This window comes from Camelina sativa, chromosome 15 (assembly GCF_030686135.1).
Source record: "Camelina sativa cultivar CO46 ecotype springtype chromosome 15, ASM3068613v1".
In the NCBI taxonomy this organism is placed as follows: Eukaryota; Viridiplantae; Streptophyta; class Magnoliopsida; order Brassicales; family Brassicaceae; genus Camelina; species Camelina sativa.
In genome coordinates, this window is record NC_141894.1 from 14,018,211 (window position 1) to 14,040,175 (window position 21,965).

General features: G+C 41.0%; 1 non-coding gene and 1 pseudogene across 1 annotated transcript; both read right to left on the bottom strand.

Moving 5' to 3' along the window:
• Window positions 1–772, bottom strand: LOC104746800 (uncharacterized protein At4g14450, chloroplastic). The gene has a single exon (XR_015582547.1). It is a non-coding gene; the product is annotated as an uncharacterized protein At4g14450, chloroplastic (transcript).
• Window positions 773–4,894: 4,122 nt separating this feature from the next.
• On the bottom strand, window positions 4,895–7,336 carry LOC104748467 (uncharacterized; annotated as a pseudogene).
• Window positions 7,337–21,965: the final 14,629 nt, after the last annotated feature.

The window sequence follows — 21,965 nt, forward strand, 5'->3', positions numbered from 1 at the left end:
TTAATATAACAATCGTACTCATTTATTAAATTCTAAACGAAAATCGCGTTTGTTCCAACCACAAAATAGTAAAATAAAAACGCGAGTTGTTAAAACAAAACGCGTTTTCTGGGCCGTTAGATCTACACAAAACCCAAACATAGAAGAAAAAAAAACTGTACTTTTGAGCCGTTGGATCTCTAAACCAAAAACTAAACCGGAACAAACGGTGGAACAAACGTCGATGACTCGTAATAGAACGGCGCCGCCGGATGCTGCCATTTCTTGAAAACCGGCGTTTTCTCAACCGCCGCCGCCGTCTTCTGAATCTCAACCGGTGGTTGGTCGACGAGTGATGATTCAGGTGAAAGAGCTAACGGCGAGAGGAGAGGTATAGCCGTTTTCCAGCTATTAGCGGCCGGAGTCGCCGGAACGATGTTTAACGCCGGAGGACGTTTTTGTAGACGACTGGGCTGCCGCCGTCGATCGTCGGAATCTGAGCTGCAGCCCGGTCTCTTCATCGTCGTCGACATAAACGTACGCACGCGAACGTAAACGAGTTCTTGAAGCAACGACTAAATAATCAAGATTTGGAAATCAAGAAAGCTAAAGAAAAAAAAAAGATTTGTGGTTTTGCGATAAAAAGGGTAAAGTTTTAGATTTCTTTAAGAGGGTTTCTTGAATCTGTGAAGAAGCTTAAAGATTCGTGTGCATGTGTTTGTGTATTTATATAAAGGCGTAGACGTGTGCGTGTGTTGAGCATGTTAGAGAGAGATGTGTGGTCAAAAGTCTTGAGTTTGAAGATATAATGAAAGATAGGAATTAGCTGTTTTTTTTGTTATCTGTGGCTTTGCTGGATTTCCCAATTTTTCTGTTTCTTTGTTTTTATTTATTTTTATTTTCCTTCAAAGAGAGGAATATTCTCTGTGTGTTTTCACATATTTTTGTTTATGTTTAATTTATTTTATAGATTATTAAGCATGTTTTGGGTCAGTGTGCTCAGATGCTTTTTTTTTTTTTCACCAAAAAAAAAAAAGTTGTATAAAATCAAGAATCTGAAAATATAATTTCAATTTTACTATAGGTTCATGATCTTGACTATGTTTTGGTTCAGAATATATTAATTCCTTATACTACCATTACAAAATCGCACCTAAGAATTTATTTCATTTGTTGTTTACTCAAAGTCTAAAACCACCAGTTTCATATATATATATATTTTTTCTGGTTGCTTCCAATAAACAAAAAAGAAAAGCGATGATTACAATGAAATAATAATGAGAAAGCAACAGAAGAACCGACGTTGAGAGATGGGACCAATGGAAGTAGTATCCAATGGACTTGGTTTAACTGATACTTCATGCCACCGCCAGTTTTTTTTTATATATATATCTTTTGACTACTTCTTCTCAGGAGTCATTGTTATTATTCTTTTTTGGTAAAAGAAAAGATAATAAAACATGAGTTATTAGTTAATGTTAATTTATATTACGTTGCTTTTATATGACCAAAACATAAAATATAGTGATTTGTATTAATTTTTTAACGCTATATATATAATTTTATGAGTTACCATGTGTTAAAATTGAGTTACATCCATGTCTTAAAACTTAAAAGAACAAAAACAAAAACTTAATTGGCAAATAGAAAACTGTGGGGACTTTTAAGTGCTCCTACGACCTTTGAAACTATGTCCCAATCAACCCCATAGATTAGTCATGACTCACCTCAAAATTTTAATCATTTTTAGAGGTTTGTGTTACTATACTACTGTATATACACCCCGAGTTTGGACGAATTACAAGAACTTACAAACAATAAAACAAGTACCAACCCACATGCAAATATAGATACTATTATTTCTTCTTTTCTAAAATATTATTTATTTTATTGACAGATAGTATTATTTAGAAGTAAAATTTCAAGTATTCAACTGAGTTATTTTTGTTGTTTTTTTCATTCCTTTATTTCAAAATTTTAGCTAACATTCATATTAAGTCAAATCTATTGACTAATATGGCTACATTTTATCACTGAAATTAAAATTGTCTATTACCTTCGACGTCAAACGTGATAACGTCGGTAGGTTGGAACTTGGATGTGGCAATCGATTGCTGTACGTTTTTCTGGCCTACAATTTTAATGCTACTTTTCAGAAAATAAAAAACAAATAAAGTAATTCCATACCACAATTTTAGTTTAAAAGACATATTTATAACAAAACTAGAAAAAGCAAGTAATTGTGTGTTCAAATTTTGTTTGGCAACATTATGTATTCATTTTATCAAACCCTTTATGTCAATTCCTCTTTGAATTTAGTGGCAGCTTATTTGGTTTATCTTGTTTAGAAAACGTGTTTTAGTCAAATTATCATAATCTGGTTTGCGAAACGTGTTTTAGTCAAATATGTCTGATTACGATAGAAATCCAATCACATATTTTCTTTCTCTGTCCCTAGTAGTTTGATATTTAAGATTTTTCACACATATTAAAACAATTGATGTATATAATTAGTTTATTATTTACTTTTTTATTTATAATTTTTATTTTTTATTTTTGGTCATCTCATGCATATATGATGATTTATTTTTCTGATATTTTCTCCACTTTTCTACTTTTCCACTTTTTTAGTATTAAAAATATTTAGAACATTAATATTTTAAAGACAAGAAAAATTCTCTAAAACATTAATTTATCAGGAACAAAGGGAGTATATTACTAAATTCCAACTATCCACTGAACGATATATATCATATATATAATACCAGAACACCTTCTATGTAAAACCACTAAACTTAGATATAATCATCAAGAATAAAGAATACAAACTAAAGGCTGTAACTAGGAGTATATAATCTATGAAACCGTCTCCTACAGTATCTCCACACCATTTTTCTTCTTCCTTATTGACTCTTGAACAATCCAATTACTCATAAGACAAAAACACATAGATCAAAGGCTCAAACTCCAATAATGTGTCGTCTTATATCTCTTTGAATGTCATCAGGCATACTCTCAAGGAACAATTCTTCGTTAAAGCCTCCCAGTTACACCACTCAGCCTGTCACACCCTCCTGAAGACGTTGAACAACTATTCACTTAGTGCTATAGTGACACTACTGACATATACTGAGACCAATGTGAATTCTTCAAAACAAGCATCTTAAATTGAGAAGCAAAGTATAACAGGGATGGATAGTCCACATAATTTCTTATATCATTTGGCAACTGTTTATGGGTCATCCATTTATCCAACTTACACCATCTTCGCGTCATTTCAAAATTCATAAGATTGACAAAGCAACATGACCAGAGTACTTAAAAATACCAACCATTTGTACTATCAGTTTACAATGATGTAATGATCGAATTTATACATACCTCTTCATGAGAGATTGAAGGAAAACTTGCACATTACCAATAAGAAGAGCGAAAAGCAAAAGCCCCAGTCCGATGATACTCATAGTAAAGAACACCTCCCCTAGAAAGTGTTAATGCAAAAGAGTCAATAATAAAGTGCAGAAAGTAAAAAACACAAGACATTTTTTTAATAAGGTTCGGTTTATCCTACTCTCTGGGACCACGGCCAGATTTCGATTCCATTAGAACAAGAAAGCAAATACAACGTATTCGCAAACGCGTAAATCAAGCACAACTCTTAATTCACCGCTCCGTTCTATTACATGAAACTTCAAGAAAATTGACTGCTTTTGAATAGATTCCATAAGGAAAACCACTTTCTTGGAAATAAGCATTGGCACTCGCATTATTTCTCCAGGCAGCTCATACTAGTACATCACTGCTATTTCCATTACCACAGTATATAAGATCTCGACATCCATGGTCAAGATTACTGCAAGCATTTCGAAGGCATTGATTAACTCTCTAGTAAGAGACAAAAGAAATAGGGGAACAAACAATGAGAAGGATCAATACAAATTATTATTTTAATTTTCTGTTGCTCAGGACAATATGAACATTTTGAGACTTTTTCATACTTGCAAACCAAAAATATACCAGAAAGAGCCAACAGCATGTCCAACAAGCACGAAGATAAGAAGATTGATAACAAAATAAGTAGAAGCTGACTAAATGAATCTGGTGGGTGTTTGTCCATCAACATAGGGTAGAATTCTATATAACTTTGGAACATACTGGAAAAGAACTGCAAATCCTAAAAGGATGTTTGTGCCCAAGAGTTCTGGTATTGCCAACAACAATGTCTGTAAACAAAAGAAAACATGAAAGGAGAAATCTGGCTTTGTAAATGAACACTTTTATGATGACCATTACTTGAAATAGTAACTCTAACATTACAGATTTACAATACCTATATAAGTGGCATCATTATGAACAAGTTAAGGAAAATCTTTCCTTGGGCGTAATGGAGAGCAATTTTCTTCGGATGACTAACTAAATTGTAAGCATAAGCTAATCAGAACTGCAACAAATATGGAAGAAGTGAACACTAAAGCCAGCAGATTTTGTTTCAAAAGAGATGAGGTATAAGCAAATGAAAAACACATGTAGTAGAATGTTTAAAGTGAATATAATATTTGTTACACTTCTAACAGCTACAAATGCTATAGTCATCGGCCGATCAGTCGTAATGCATTTGTTTCGCTGCATTAATAAAACAGACATGGTAAAAAAAAGTGGTTAAGAAGCTGCATGGAATCGGGAGCGGGTACGCAGAAACATAAGCATTTGGAAGCGGTGAAGCGAAATTTTTTGAAAAAATAGGAAGCAGATACTTGTTGGAAGCGTATATATATATATATATATATATATATATATATATAAAAAAGAAAATACTAAAAGTAGAATCATATTACATTGTAAACAACATTTCAATACATAATCATATAAATATTACAAAAATTACAACTCATTTGAATATAAATAATACAACAAGTCACTGGTCGAGACCGTCTTCATCATTCTTGTCTTCATCAACTCTACCAAACACAACTTCCTCTAACTCTGGTTCATCAAGAGAAAGATCTGCAAACTCAAGTCTCTCTAGATTAATCTCATCCAAAGAATCAAATTGATCACCTCCTACATCCCACATATGATTAGGACCTTCTTTATAAGCAGACTTCTTTCTTGATAAAAGACGAAGGTTAGTGTGCACAAATACCAAATCTTCAGCTCTTTGTGGAACAATTTTGTTTCTTGTTGCAGAGTGTATAAATTTGTAAGTACTCGAATTCCTTTCGCAACATGAGGATGAAGAGGGTTGTCCAAGCAACTTAAACGCTAAGGCTTGGAGTGTTGGTGCTGAAGAACCATGAACTGCCCACCATCTCAAAGGTTCTAAAATAAACCTATCATGAATAGCATGACACTACCAAAATCTTCCAAACATAAAGAGAAATTAGAATATTCAACATTAACCTCTCTTCTTTCATCTTGATTTGGAAAATACTTCATGATACAATTCTTTCTTTCTCTAGTAATCTCCAAATCTTGATGTGGAGCTTTTTTATTTTTCTCATCTCCAAGCACACTCTGATCTATAATACCTGCAGCCAACAAAAGATTTACGCTAAATAGACTATTTAAATATACAATAAACCACAAAGAAAACAATGATCCATAAAGTAGTACACGTACGTATATATATATATATATATATATATATATATATATATATAATAGATTTTGATCACGTTAGTGCATGCATGAACACAAGGATTAGTATAATTAAAATTTACGTACCTGGGGTTTAGAGAGTGTGCCATACAATGAAGAGGAGTGTTGCTTTTGCTCCATCGAGATGTCAAAATAGAACGAATAGCATTCCAAAAAACAGAATCACCATCAAATTGTTTTCTTTCTTTTTTTAAAATAGCCTTCTTCACATCTTGAATCATACTATCCCACCATTCATAGACTAGATGAAGGGAAGGTTTATCAGTATCAGCAGCTCTAATAACACTATAGATAGGCAGAGTAAAAGATAAAGCATACTCAATACCATCCCAAAATATCTCATTTAATATCTTTTGCTTCACTGCAGATGCTCTACCCACACCATCTTCTTTATAATCATCCCATTTAGGACTGATTACAATTTGTTGTAAACCAGTTTTTATTTTTTTGAATCGTTTCAACATTACAACTGTGGAGGCAAACCTGTAAAAATAAAATTAATGATCTAATTAGACTTCATATTAAAGAATAAAAATAAGATTTAACTTATAAAATAGATTACAAACCTGTTAGAAGCTATCGTGAGGAGCTTAAGGTCACATTGTTCAGTGACAAGTACAAGCCTCATTCCATGATTCATAATGAAATTCTTGATCCAAGTCACATCTTCACTTATAGACTTTATCCAAGAACAAGCTTCATACACATCTTCATTGTTTCTTGTGGCCATTGATGGTGAACAGATGTTTTTCAAAGCAAGGTTCAATGTATGTACCACACATGGTGTCCAAAAGATAGTAGGAAAATTGGCTGAAATAAGTGAACCAGCTTTTACACAGTTTGAAGTGTTGTCGGTGACAACCTGAACCACATTCTCATGTCCCACCTCTTTTATGCATTCTATGATCAGTTATGCAATCATCTCACCAGTTTTTGTTTCACCTTCACTATTGATCGCCCTTAACATCATTGGACTACTCTCATTTGCAGCAATCAAATTAAATATTGGCCTTCGTTGTGGATCTGACCAACCATCACTACATATACTAACTCCTTTCTGTTTCCATGTGTTCTTTAAAGGCTGCAAATGCATATCTATGTTATTTTTTTCTTTTTGAAGAAGTGTCGTTCTTATTGTATTATACCCAGGTAGAACATATCCCGAAATTTGTGATGCATGCACATATGAGTTGCGGTAGTGAGGATTTCTTGCAACGTTGAAAGACAAACCAGCTTTGTAGAACATTCTAGCTACCTCACCATCACATTGTTCCCTAGCTTCATTCTGAAATGCTTTATCTAAAAGACCCATTCCCTTTATCCTCTTAGGATCAGACTCCCTTGTATCAGGAATAATCAAGAGAAGAACTAGACGGGTTCTTGGATGATGAAGGTAATGAGACTGATTTAGGAGCTGCATGTTTTATCCTCTCCTTGCATTCATCAATTAGTTTTTTCATGTGAGCTCTTTGTTGAGGAGTAACCTTCAAGCATCCTTTAATTCCCTTAATTCCTTCTTGTAACAAATGACTCAGAACTCTACTATGAGATCCGACATACAAAATATTGCAAAAATTGCATTGAAACCTCCACGACCCTCCTCCAGCCAGCTTCTCAATTTTTTCACATAAATCCACAAAGGTGCTTTGTCATCTACTACAATAGATGACTCACCAATATTTGGAGAATTTTGAGACATGGTGTCGTTATATTTCTGGAGAAAAAAACTTTGTCAGCTACTAAATTTTAACAACAAGTACATCAAAATTAATCTATAACTGAAAGTGAATAACTGAAAACATAAAAAAAACAGAGCACAACCATCATCTTGAATAATACACCGTTAATACAAACAAAACAAACAAAAACAAAGTATGATTAGATTAATATTTAAAAAAATAGCTTTGAATTTACCTTTGTCTCTTCTAGTTGGTGATTTGAGAAAAAAAATTCAGAGGCTTAGATTAAGAGTTACGAGTTGAAACAACCGACCCTTTTTTTTTTACTAATAAATAATAAACTACAACTAGTGGTCCCATACCCACTAGCCACCAAACCACATTCACAATCAACAGCGGAAAACAAACCAATAATATCCAATAAACCAATAACCAATACCATGATATCCAGTATTAATTCCAGTCACAACTAATGATCCAAACAACATAAATCAAATAACCAACAATCCTAAACAATGTTCTAGGACTCAACTCTAGCAACCTAACAGAAGCCAGACAACCAAGTGAACCACTAGAACATCCTCCTCTTCATCGCCTTGATTCCACGATCACACTTTGTCTTTACCTGCACCACAAACACATATTGAGATGCATGAGTATTTGATAAACACTCAGTGAGGCAATCCTCCCATCTACTGGGCTATACACACAAGCAATAAGATCTCTACATGCCACAAACAACAATCAATAAACAAACCAGGCAATATACAAAGCATACAACAATCCATCGTAGCTGAAAGAAGGGTGTTGACCGACACCAGGTGGTGTCGATCGACACTGACAATCTGGTGTCGACCGACACCCTGCCCGACACTCCCGAAAACCCTAGTTTGTGTCGACCGACACCTCCACATGGCATCGATCGACACTCGCCAAAGTCTTGAGCCGTCCTCGCGTTGGTGTCGACCGACACCCCAACTGGTGTCGACCGACACTGATGCCGAGCAGCGATTTTCTTCGATCAAAAACTCCGAATCTCGCCTCCAATCTTCTCCAATCCGCTCCATGCATTCCCAGAAGCCAAACCCAGCCAAAGTAGCGAAGAAATACCATAGAGAACTCACAGAAACAACCACATAAGCACCAAATCACATGAAATCTAGAAATCTTAGCTTAGATAAGCCATGGTCATGCACTCACCTCTTTGAAGGAAGATTTAGACCAAAGGCAACGAATCCAACACTCTCAGCAACCTTCTAACACGTTCCTAGCCTTGGATCTTCACTCCCACAGCAAGATCTCACCAAAAACGCCTTGAAATCTCACAAACTCTCTCAAGAACCTTTAGGAACTGTTTTCTCCTTTTCTTTTTCTCTCAAACGGCGTAAGACCACAAAAACACGACCCTAGGTCGTTTTCTCCCTTTTAAACCTCGGTTCAATGATTTCCTTAAACCAAACCGAACAAAATCGATTAAAAACTCAATCTGGTCGAACCGGAAATAAGTGGTGTCGATCGACACCCATCCCCAAAAACCAATTTTTGGTTCGCGGATGTTACAATTCTCCCCCACCAATCTAGATTCGTCCTCGAATCTCGAACAACCATCAGCCAAGGACTCCCGTGCAACCGTCTCCACAGCCCGCACTCCTCCGACCGATCAACAGAAGGTCACCTCTAGGCGACAGACTCACGCTCCAGGCGTCATTTACTCTCGACTTTTGGACTTTCCTTTACTCATAGGCCTGGACCTTGAGTTCTTATTGGCTCCTCATCGGGCCTAAACCCGCATGCCATAATATATAAGGAAAAATCCAAACTTGTCTCTCGGGTCGTCACCCTACAGCGCGCCTCCGGACCATCGTCCGAAGTCGATATACCATCTATACTCCCAAGCCACAAAGTCTCTGAATATGGCAGTACTAGGAGAACCTAAGTCCTCCAAGAGCCGCGAGCAAATGATTCTAAACACATCTGAGTCCTATCCCTATCCAGGTTTCCTTCCCGTGGCTCGCGTAAAACATCTCAATGTCCTACCAACCACATATCCCCTCACTGAAATACCTCATGACCACACAAGGATCATATACATGCCACAAGGGCCAAACAAATGTCCTAAAGAGGACCGCCACTAAGGCCAAACAAGTGTCCTAAAGAGGACCGCCTAAACATGCACTCTGGCTAAACAGCCCGCCACAAAGGCCATCTGTCCCAAAGGACCATCTGTCCCGAAGGACCGTATGTCTCGAAGGACCATCTGTCCCGAAGAACCGTCTGTCCCGAAGGACCGTCTGTCCCGAAGGACCATCAGTCCCGAAGGACCGTCTGTCCCGAAGGACCATCAGTCCCGAAGGACCATCTGTCTCGAAGGACCGCCTGAACAGGCACTCTGGCTAAACAGCCTGCCACAAAGGCCACACAATAATAAAAGAATACTGCCACACACGGCACACTGACTCGAAAGTCCGCCACTAAGGCCACACAAGCCCCTCCAAGGCTCTCTACCACTAAAATGGACAAATTCTAACTCCCGTAAAACTTTCCATATTTAGCACTCTCCATTTTTGGAAACTTTCCACTTTTGGAAACTCCTAATCCAGGAAACTTCCTCCAGAAACCCCGCCTCACGGAAACTTTGTACCCCGAGCACCACCTCATCTTCTTACTGAGTCGCACAACCAACCACCCTAAGCGACTGAGTAGCAAGAGAGATGGGCTGGAATACTCCATTCCCGCTCCAGCCACGGATTACAGATGGGACCATGCTAAACAAGCTCAAGTCGTGGCTTGCTTCTCATACCACTTCTCGAACCTTGCCTTCATCTTTGCCTCAAGCTCCCTAGTCTGCTCCTCAACACCATCACAGTCCCACAGGACTCTCATCAAAGGAATCTTCTTCTTCCGAAGTTCCTTGATCCTCCTCTCGAGAACCCTCACTGGTCTCGCCTCCAATGTCATGTTAGGCTGAAGATCCTCAGGAATCTTAGCCAACACCTGCTCACCCTCACGGAGACACTTCCGCAACATAGACACATGGAAAAACTTATGGAATGCACGCATAACCTCGGGTAACTCTAGTCTATATGCCACAGGTCCAACCCGCTCAATCACTCTGAATGGACCCATATACCTCGGACTCAACTTAATCTCTGATAATGACCTGTTCGGACCCTGCAACATGGCCATCTTGAGGTACACTCTGTCTCCTACCTGAAACTCAAGATCTCTCCTCCTCCTATCAGCATAACTCCTCTGTCTATCTTGAGCCCCCTTCATGTTCAGCTTGAGAACCCCGAATCTTCTATGAGGTCTCCTGAAAAAAACTAGCACCAAACATGCTCCTCTCCCCCACCTGAGTCCAACATAATGGTGTACGACATGGTCTCCCATACAAGGCCTCATAAGGAGCCATCTTAATACTCGCCTGATAACTGTTGTTATAAGCAAACTCTACCAGGTTCAGGTGATCTGCCCAATGGCCACCCCAATCCAATACACACATCCTCAGCAAATCCTCCAACGTCTGGATCATTTTCTCAGACTGCCCATCTGTATGGGGATGATAAGCTGTACTCATATGCACCTTAGTGCCCATCTCTGCCTGAAATGCCTTTCAGAACACCGAAGTGAACTTAAAATCCCTATCAGACACAATGCTCGCTGGCACCCCATGCAATCTGACTATCTCTCTCACATACTTCTTAGCCAAGACCGCTGCTCCATCAGTCTTCTTAATGGCCAGAAAATGTGCTGACTTAGTCAACCGGTCCACAATGACCCAAATAGCATCAAAGGTCCGTGACACTGGCAATCCTACCACAAAATCCATAGTGATCATATCCCACTTCCACTCAGGAAAGGGGAAACTCTTCAGTAAACCGCCAGGAACCTGATGCCCAGCCTTCACTAGCTGACACACATCGCACCTCGAAACCCAACTAGCTACATCCTTCTTCATCCCGACCAACCGATAGTACCTCTTGAGATTACGGTACATCTTAGTCGCTCCTTGATGAATGGACAACTTGCTCGCATGAGCCTCTCTCAGAATCTCCTGTCTCAACTCCTCATCCTTGGGCACACAAACCCGACCATGCACCAAGATAGTACCATTATCTGAGACCTGATACTCTGAATCCACATCCTTGGAGGCATTCACCAGCCCCAAATCCTTCTCCTGAGCCAACCGCACCCTACTCAGAAGATCTGCTCTATCTACTGCTTCCAAACCCAACAGTTCCTGTGAAACAGCACACAAGCTCAAAGCACTGATCTCTCCTACCAGAGACTCCATCTCCTGCTCCTGAGCAGAAGCTACCCTCTTCCGACTCAGAGCATCTGCAACCGTATTAGCCTTACCAGGATGATAGGCTATCTCCAAATCATAATCCACCACAAGCTCCATCCATCGCCTCTGTCTCAAGTTCAGCTCAGGCTGAGTGAATATATACTTCAAGCTCTTATGATCTGTAAACACATGTACCTTTGCACAATAAAGATAAGATCTCCAAATCTTCGGGGCAAAAACTACAGCACCCATCTCCAAATCATGAGTAGGATAGTTGCCTTCATGCACCCGCAACTGCCGCGAAGAATAGGTTATCACCTTCACATGCTGCATCAGAACACACCCCAAACCAAATCTAGATGCATATGTATAAACCACATAGGGTTCTCCCTGCTCAGGCAAAGTCAACACTGGAGCAGTAGTCAACATCTCCTTCAGGCTTGCAAAGCCTTCCTCACACTCTTCTGACCAAACAAAAGGAACATCCTTTCCTGTCAACTTAGTCATAGGACGTGCTCTGCTTGCAAACCCCTGCACAAATCTCCTGTAGTATCCTGCCAACCCAAGAAAACTCCTGATCTCTGTGGCATTCTGCGGTCTAGGCCAATCTTTGATAGCCTGAATCTTCTCTGGATCTACAGAAACCCCGTCTGCAGATACAATATGACCCAGAAATCCCATCTCACGCTGCCAAAAACTACACTTGCTCAACTTGGCAAACAACTTCTGCTCCCGCAGCTTCTCCATAACTGCCCTCAAATGCACTGCATGCTCCTCAGGACTCTTAGAATAAACAAGGATATCGTGGATGAAAATGATGACAGACACATCCAGAAACTCCTGAAACACGCTGTTCATCAATCTCATAAATGCTGCTGGCGCGTTAGTCAACCCGAAAGGCATCACCACAAACTCATAATGCCTATACCTAGTCCTGAAAGCAGTCTTCCTCACATTTGCCTCATCTATCGGTATCTGATGATAACCCGACGCCAGATCTACCTTAGAGAACCAAGTAGCACCCCTCAACTGATCCAACAACTCATCGATCCTAGGAAGAGGGTACTTGTTCTTCATAGTGACCCGGTTCAAACCTCGATAATCAATGCACACCTGAAACTCCTGTCCTTCTTCTTCAAAAACAACACCGGCGCTCCCCACGGTGATACACTAGGACAGATGAATCCCTTACTCAATAAATCCTCTAGCTGCTTCTTCAGCTCTGCCATCTCTGCTGGAGCCATCCTGTAAGGAGCCTTGGATAACGGCATTGTCCCCGGTTCCAGTTCAATGGTAAAAGGATCCGACCGAGATGGTGGTAATCCCTGCAAAGACTGAAACACATCCTAAAACTCCTCCACTACTGGAATACCGCTAACCGTAGACTTCCCCACTGATTCTAGCATAGATATAGTAACCAGATAAGCCTCACGGCCCTTCTCGATCATCTTCCCAGCCTGAATGGCTGAGATCACGAGACTCCCCGAAGTTGGTCTAATACCCTGAAAAACCAATTTCCCTCCTGAACGCTCAAACTCCACTTAACCCCGATGGCAATCCAAATGCACCCTATGCTGATGCAACCAATCCATCTCGAGAATAACATCATATAAGTCCACTGGACTGATAAGCAAATCCGCTGGCCATGACTCTCCTGCGATCTGAATATCAATTCCTCTGGCCCATCCTATCACTCTCAGGAGACAACTCCTGCACGCTCTCCAGGATCCCCGCTGATCCCCGCACACTCTGCACACTCCGGGGTAATGAAGCTATGAGAAGCTCCAGAATCAAACATAACATGGGACTTAAACCCGTCCACCAACAAGGTCCCTACACAAACCTTATGTGTTGAGAACCTACCACTTTATCACAGGAAAAACATAAAATCTGAACTTACTAAAAATTCACAAAGTTTAAGTACTAGGAATTTATACTTGTGATCGCCCCGGCACTAGTTCCACCAGTCTCTGCTGTCGTGTAAACCCGTGGCCCCTGCTCAATCCGTGCCACATGCTGACCTCCAGGCTGCACCTGCTGCAACGCTGCCACTGCTGCCGGCTGCAACTTGGGACAAAAAGGCCTGATGTGCCCTGGCTCCCTGCAATGATAACATACTCGAGACCCTGCCGTCGGAGCACTCCTCTTGGGACAGCTAGCAAACTTATGATCCTTGCTCCCACACTTGAAACAACTAGCACCACCCTGCATCTGCGTAGCCTCCCACTTCCTCTTGGTTCCCTGTGCAGACCTACCGCCCCTGCCGGAACCACCCTGCTGCTGAGCCTTACCAGGCTGAACTGCTGGAGCTACCGCCACTGACTGTGCCCGGATATCCTCCTCAATCTCTGCTGCAGTCTCAACCAGCTCTGCACGCGTAGCATAACTCCACCCTCTACAGTGAACTCACAAATCATCACGTAGAAGCCTCAAAAACCTCATGATCTGAGCCTCCTCAGGCTCCATAGCCCGACCCCCATAACAAAGAAGTCGACTGAACTCCAAGTCCAGCTCACGCACTGACCGCGTCCCATGAGATAACTGAAGGAACTGCACCTCCAACCGGTCCAATGCCTCTCTAGGAAAATACTTGCGGTTGAACTCCAAGATGAAGTCAGCCCAAGTCATCTCCCTCTGTTCCCTCCTAGCAGCCACTAATCTCCACCATATCTGAGCATCACCAACCAAATGATGGACCCCTATGTCCACCCAAAACTCCTCAGGGCATCTCAGAGTATGGAAGTTACGTTCCACACTCGCCCTCCATGCATCTGCCGCAGTAGGATCTACACCTCCTGAAAACTGCTCTGTACGAATACGGCCCAACTCTGTCAGCATGCTGAGATAACGAGAATGGACTCCCACATCCGCAGCCACTGGCTGCCGCTCCTCCACCACCACTGGTGGCACTACCTGAGCCTGCGCCGGCACCACAGGTGGTAACAGCGCTAACACCTCTGCTAGCATAGCCGCAACGTCAGTACCAGGGACTCTACCTGCTGGGACTCCCACACCCGGGACCCTAGCATCACCGGTCACTGGAGCATCAACACCGCCCCCTCCTGCCACACTCACGGAATCCCCCGGAACATCCTGCGACTCGCCAACACCCTCAGCTGTCACACTCTGGTCCTCGGTCTCACTAACCACTGGGACTCTGCCCCTACCACGACAACGTCAGCGTCCACAACCACGTCTGCGTCCACGACCTCGACCAGCCACAGCATCCTCTCTAACCATCTGCACTACCATGAACAGAAGGCTAAGCAAACAATTTCCAATACAACACAGAAACATAAACTCACCGTGGAATCCACAGTCGGCTCGAAGAGGATGTTCTAGGACTCCATGCCACACACAATTGACTAACTCACATAATCAATCCAAGCATGCAAATCCCAAACATCTACAACAGAAACCTAGTGAACCCAAACCTAGAACCGTAAGGGCTCTGATACCAAAATGAAACAACTGACCCTTTTTTTTTTTTACTAATAAATAATAAATATAATATAATAAATATAAATAATAAACTACAACTAGTGGTCCCATACCCACTAGCCATCTAACCACATTCACAATCAACAGTAGAAAACAAACCAATAATATCCAATAAACCAATAACCAATAACATTATATCCAGTATTAATTCCAGTCACAACTAATGATCCAAACAATATAAACCAAATAACCAGCAATCCTAAACAATGTTCTAGGACTCAACTCTAGCAACCTAACAGAAGCCAGAAAACCAAGCGAACCACTAGAACATCCTCCTCTTCATCGCCTTGATTCCACGATCACACTTTACCTTTACCTGCACCACAAACACATATTGAGATGCATAAGTATTTGATAAACACTCAGTGAGGCAATCCTCCCATCTACTGGGCTATACACACAAGCAATAAGATCTCTACATGCCACAAACAACAATCAATAAAACAAACCAGGCAATATACAAAGCATACAACAATCCATCGTAGCTGAAAGAAGGGTGTCGATCGACACTGACAATCTGGTGTCGACCGACACCAGGTGGTGTCGATCGACACTGACAATCTGGTGTCGACCGACACCCTGCCCGACACTCCCGAAAACCCTAGTTTGTGTCGACCGACACCTCCACATGGCATCGATCGACACTCGCCAAAGTCTCGAGCCGTCCTCGCGTTGGTGTTGACCGACACCCCAACTGGTGTCGACCGACACCGATGCCGAGCAGTGATTACCTTCGATCAAAAACTCCGAATCTCGCCTCCAATCTTCTCCAATCCGCTCCATGCATTTCCAGAAGCCAAACCCAGCCAAAGCAGCGACAAAATACCATAGAGAACTCACAGAAACAACCACATAAGCACCAAATCACATGAAATCTAGAAATCTTAGCTTAGATAAGCCATGGTTATGCACTCACCTCTTTGAAGGAAGATTTAGACCAAAGGCAACGAATCCAACACTCTCAGCAACCTTCTAACACGTTCCTAACCTTGGATCTTCACTCCCACAGCAAGATCTCACCAAAAACAGCTTGAAATTTCACAAACTCTCTCAAGAACCTTTAGGAACTGTTTTCTCCTTTTCTTTTTCTCTCAAACGGCGTAAGACCACAAAAACACGACCCTAGGTCGTTTTCTCCCTTTTAAACCTCGGTTCAATGGTTTCCTTAAACCAAACCGAACAAAATCGATTAAAAACTCAATCTGGTCGAACCGGAAATAAGTGGTGTCGACGAACACCCCCTTGGTGTCGATCGACACCCATCCCCAAAAACCAATTTTTGGTTCGCGGATGTTACACGAGTTACGAACTTAGAGACTTTTCAATTTCCAAATTCTCATCTAGGTTTTAACTTTTATCCTAGTAGCTTTTAACATAGAAAAAATAATAAACCTTGTAATCAATTTTAACTTTTACGTTTAATAGAAATTTATAAGTGGGTTAAGTTGAACTTAGGCCACAAAAAAATTGTGAAAATACAAGCCCAATTAGCTGGTGGCTTCATCTTCTCCGACACACTACCAAACGATCCCGATCAACTCCATCGACGCTTCCAGTTCCGAATTGTCGATTCCACCACGCTTCTAAACGCCTCACTTCTGGAATTGTGATTCCTAGACGATTCCGAGCGATTCCTGACGCTTACGCTTCGGGAAAGCGAAACGTCACTCTTTTGGCGATTCCGTGAAGTGTATTAAGAGGCAAAATAACAACACTGGAGCAAAAGATAGAGAGACATATATATCAGAAAGAAAAACATACCGCTTGGACTTTAATGAGGAAGAAGAAGAGAGGACCAAAAAAAAATACATAATGGCTATTCTATTTTGAAGAAATAATATAAACTAATATGTTACTATTATTTTAGTTTGTTTTTTTTTTGTCAACCATTGGGTCACAATTGGCCGACCCATTAGCTAAATTTTTACATTTGTAGGAGCCGGGACTCGATCCCGGGTGTGATGGTGCCTTCTACAAATGGACTTACCTCCTGCCACTGCACTAAGGTCACTTCACTATTTTAGTTTTTTTTTTGTACATCAAAATATTTTACTTAATGTTCTGTTTATATTTTACGTAGATTTTAATTTGACTATCTTTTGCTAATTGACCTTTTTATATTAAAAATATATGTAAGAATGTGAATTTTTCATATTGGGCCATGAGCTTATGTATTTGTTAAACGTTTTAGATTTCTTACCGTTTTAGCAATAAATCTAATATATTGCATTGATAATGATATCATGCATTTTTAAATGATTTACTTTTTGGGTTTTTATTATGTTTTAAAATATAAGTAGAAAAATATATGGATTTAAATTACAACATATTACAATTTATGAATTGTAAATTACTGTATTTTGATCTTTGAAATAAAATGCTGGAATAATATCACTCATATAATTTTTTAATATAAATCTATAAAAGAGAGATTACAATTTACAATATAAAAGATGAACAGTTAATTATCTGTTTTATTTGATGTTTAAGATTGTATTTATATAGTTATATTTGATTGTTAATGAGAGTTAAAGAGAGATGTGTGGTCAAAAGTCTTGAGTTTGAAGATATAATGAAAGATAGGAATTAGCTGTGTTTTTTTTTCTTTAAAACTCTCTCAGGCACGATTCCCAAAGAGCTTCCTTTAACCAAGTTTTCCGACGCCGGCGGAGCTGCTGCTCGCCGGCGTCGGGATCTACCTGCCTCACCACCTACTCATCGTCGATCTGTTTCTTTTAGTACTCGTTTTTGCTTTTCTTTTCCCCAATTTTTCTCTTTATTTAACCCTTCTAGAACCCTTTTGTCCCTCACCTCCGAACAGATATCCAATCCCTATATGCTCCCGCTGGTCTTCCTTTAACCGGAGAGGGTCTTTGCTCGACAAAACTCTCTGTTAATTTCAGGTAGCTTCTACAACTCCCCTTCAACTTGGCGTTTTATGGTGGAACTAGGGTTTTCCCCAGTGGACCTAGCTTCCAAAATTGATTCAATTCAGGCCAATGTCTGCTTCCGCTGATCCTTCACGCACCGGAGAGGATTCTTGCTCCGCTAATCCCTCTACCAAGATCGGACAGACATCTTCCTCATTCCTCATTAGGCAAAGGGTTGTGACTCTAGGGTTTTCCCCAGTGGACCTAGTCTCCAGCCCCGAATCAATCCACGACCACCGGCTAGTCTAGCCGACCTATCACTCAACGGAGTTGCTCACTGCTCTGCAACGCTCTCTGCCTTTTCCGGTCAGCCGCCATAACCTTCCTTCTCTTTGGTTTTCGATAGTGAAACTAGGGTTTATTCGAGTGGGCTTTGATCTTTCTACTGGCCCGTTAAGCTTATCATTTATAAAGCCCACAATTCTTGAGCCCAGCCACTCCAGGGTACTATTGAGGAACGGCATCTTGAACCCACTTTCTTTGAACGGTGGATACTGATATATCATGGTTTTTAGGTGTTTTTAGCCATGATATAAGTCTTATCTATAGAGTCTTTTTGGTGTTTTTAGAGTCTTTTTGAGTCTTTATAGGATTTAGCATGGATTGGAGCTTAATGGAGCTAAATAGGAGGATTTGGAGCATAATCAAGCATTGAGGCTGAGCTGCAAAGTTGGGAGACGAAGTTCAGAGACTTGCATCGGTCGATGCAAATGATGTGTCGATCGATGCAGTATCCACAAAAAAATTGGAAGTTTTCCCACAAGTTTTGAAGATTTACAAAGCTGCCCCAAAGTTTTCCATATTTGCATCATTAGTCCCTGGACGTGTTTAGGAATATAAATAGGATTTTTATGGTCATTGTTTAGACCTAAGCTTTATTTTTCCCTGCAACTTTTGAGAGCAAAACCCTGAGAGATTTTTAGAGAGTTTTTGGAGAGAAGAATCAAGACTCCTTCAGAGAAGATTCAGATTAGCAAAGATGGTCAACCCAATCATATTGAGACCAGATGCGGCTGGAGTTTTGAGGGATCAAGAGGGTCATGTGCGCAACGAATTAGGCCAAAAACTTGATGCTGATGGACGAGTCATTCAGGAAGAACTCATTGTGGCCGATGGGAATGCAGATGGCGTCGATCGACGCAACGATGGCATCGATCGATGCATAGTTGGTGTCGATCGACGCAATGCCAGAGCCGATGTGGAGAATGTTCAGAGGCGACGAGACAACAATGGAGAGCTTGTCAAGACTCTTGTGGACTTCAACAGGCCAGACTTGTTCTATGAGAACCGCTCCGAGATTGTCCCTCCTCCATTCCCAAGGAATGATTTTGAGCTGAAGCCTGCCTACTTCGCTCTTGTTGGACAAAGGCCATTCCAGAACCTTCCACATGAGAAGTCTCTAGACCACATTGAGCACTTTGAGGATATAGTCACAAGCATCAAGGCTAATGGAGTCACAGAGGACTATCTCTACTGCAAGCTTTTCCCATACTCTCTTGCTGGGGAAGCCTCTCATTGGCTAAGGCAGCTGAAACCAGGATCTCTGACAACCTGGCATGACATCAAGGTGGCATTCTTGAACTACTTCTATGATGATGCCATGTCTGATGAGCTGAGGATCAAGCTCTCTACCTTTAGACAAGGACCTACTGAATCTTACAAATCTGCTTGGGTAAGATTTAAGGCATACCAGAGGGACTGTCCGCATCATGGGTTCTCAGAGGTGCAGTTGATTAGTATCTTCTTTAGTGGTATTGATTGGAGGTATCAGATGGCTTTGGATGCTGCTAGTGATGGGAATTTCAAGACAAGGTACCCAGATGACGCTGAAAAGTTGATAGAAAGGCTAGCATCAAGCAACAGTACCAAGAATGCAGACTTAGAGCGGAAGAGAGCACATGAAGGCCATGATTCAAATCAGTTTGCTGCAGTTAATGCTAAGCTGGATACAGTGCACAATCTTCTTGTGGGAAAGAAGTCTGTCCATTTTGCTAAAGATGTTGAGATTTTTGAGCCAAAGCCAGAAATTACAGAAGAAAATGTCAACTATGTGTATTGAGCTGGATATCAAAATCAGAGATTTGGTCATAAGAATTCCTTCACAGGAAATATAAACAACAACTTCACTAGGAACTATGGTTCTTCTTCTTACCAACCCCTCCCTCCACCCAATTAAGAGAGCAAGATGGAATCAATGATTGGACATATTTTGGAAGGTCAACAGAAGTTAACAGTAGACTTTAACGGGAAGATTGATTCTGTATACACTGAGCTGATTGGGAAGTTTGATGCATTGAATACTCATGTCAAGAAGCCGGAGAATCAAGTGATTCGGACTGCTGGGTCTGTTAAAAGACAAGAGGAACTTCTTTCTAGAAGAACTGAGAACCCCAAGCATGCTTGTAATGCGATTTTGGTGAAGGAAGGAGACGAAGATACGTTACTTGATCCAGCGTCGACCGATGCAGCTGCTAAGCATCGATCGACGCAACCCTCGGTGGTTGTAGAAGGGTTGAATTTGCGAGACAGCATCGACCGATGCAACGTCGAGACCGAGAAGGAAGTTACGAAAGCTCCAATTCTAGTTGCTGAGAGAGTGTACAAGCCTAAGGTTCCTTTTTAGGAGGCCCAAACAGGAGATTGAAGAAGCTAGATGCAAAGCTATGATGGATAAGGTGATGATAGAGATGCCTTTGGTTGATGCTGTCAAGTTTTCTCCTGGGATTAAGCGGTATGCCAAGAGAATGGTCACCAATGGTTTGAGTCCTGAGGAAGGAGCACTGCTTACAAAGGATGTCAGCTCAATTCTGTTGAAGCAGCCTCCACAGAGGAAGAAGGATAAGAAGCAGGAGGTGGTTGTCTCTAAGGAAGTAAGTGCAGTAATTCAGAGTAGGATTGCAGAGAAGTTACCAGATCCTAGAAATTTTGTACTTGATTGCTCTATATCTGCAGAAAGGTTTCCTTACTCACTTTGTGATCTTGGCTCTAGTATCAATTTAATGCCACATTCTGTTGTTGTGACACTTGGGATGACAGATTTCAAGCCAACTAAGATCTCTCTTATCTTAGCTGATCGATCTAGAAGGATTCCTGAATGTGTCTTAGAAGATGTTCCGATTAAGATTGGAGAATGCATGATTCCTACTGACTTTGTGGTGCTGGAATATGACAAAGAGCCTAGTGATCCTCTCATCTTAGGACGCTCATTCTTGGCTACAGCTGGTGCCATCATAGATGTGAAGAAGGGACACATATCTCTGAATGTGGATGATTTGGTCATGAATTTTGAGATGGACAAGCTGAGAAGAGCGCCCACTATTGATGGTCAGACATTTTCTGTGGAGATTGCTTCTGATGATGATCCACTCATAGAGCTTCATGAAGACATTACTGCTGGGTAGGTCAAAGAGTTGGAGACTGTTGAGAAAGTGAGCAAGCAACCAGTTAATGTTGAAGATTGGAGTGGAGATCATCTAATCAGTACTAGAGATCATGATGAGGTTCTGATCCATGACAAGTCGCAGGTAGATGATGTTTTTGTGATGAAAACACGGATTGCTGAGGAAAGCTGTAGAATTGTTGAAGAAACACGAGTTGCAGGCCGAGCATCGATCGATGCAGCTGTTGCATCGATCGACACTCCTTCCAGAGACGGCTCAGACTTGTCCAAAACCGATGATTCACGAGTTGGTTCCTTAGCTGCAAGTCCTACACCAGTCATAAAGCTAAAATCTCATCATTCCACAGCCAAGAACCCACAGGTAAGGCCAAGGTATGCATCTCCTTCTCCCAAACCTTCTCCTATCATCAATAAAAATTTCAAAAGTACAAAAACTGTTGTCCCGTTAACCAAGCCACGAGATTATCGTAGAGCACTTGTTTCTTTTGTTGATGATTTTGCAGGACATAAAAGAAAGCCACCCATACCTA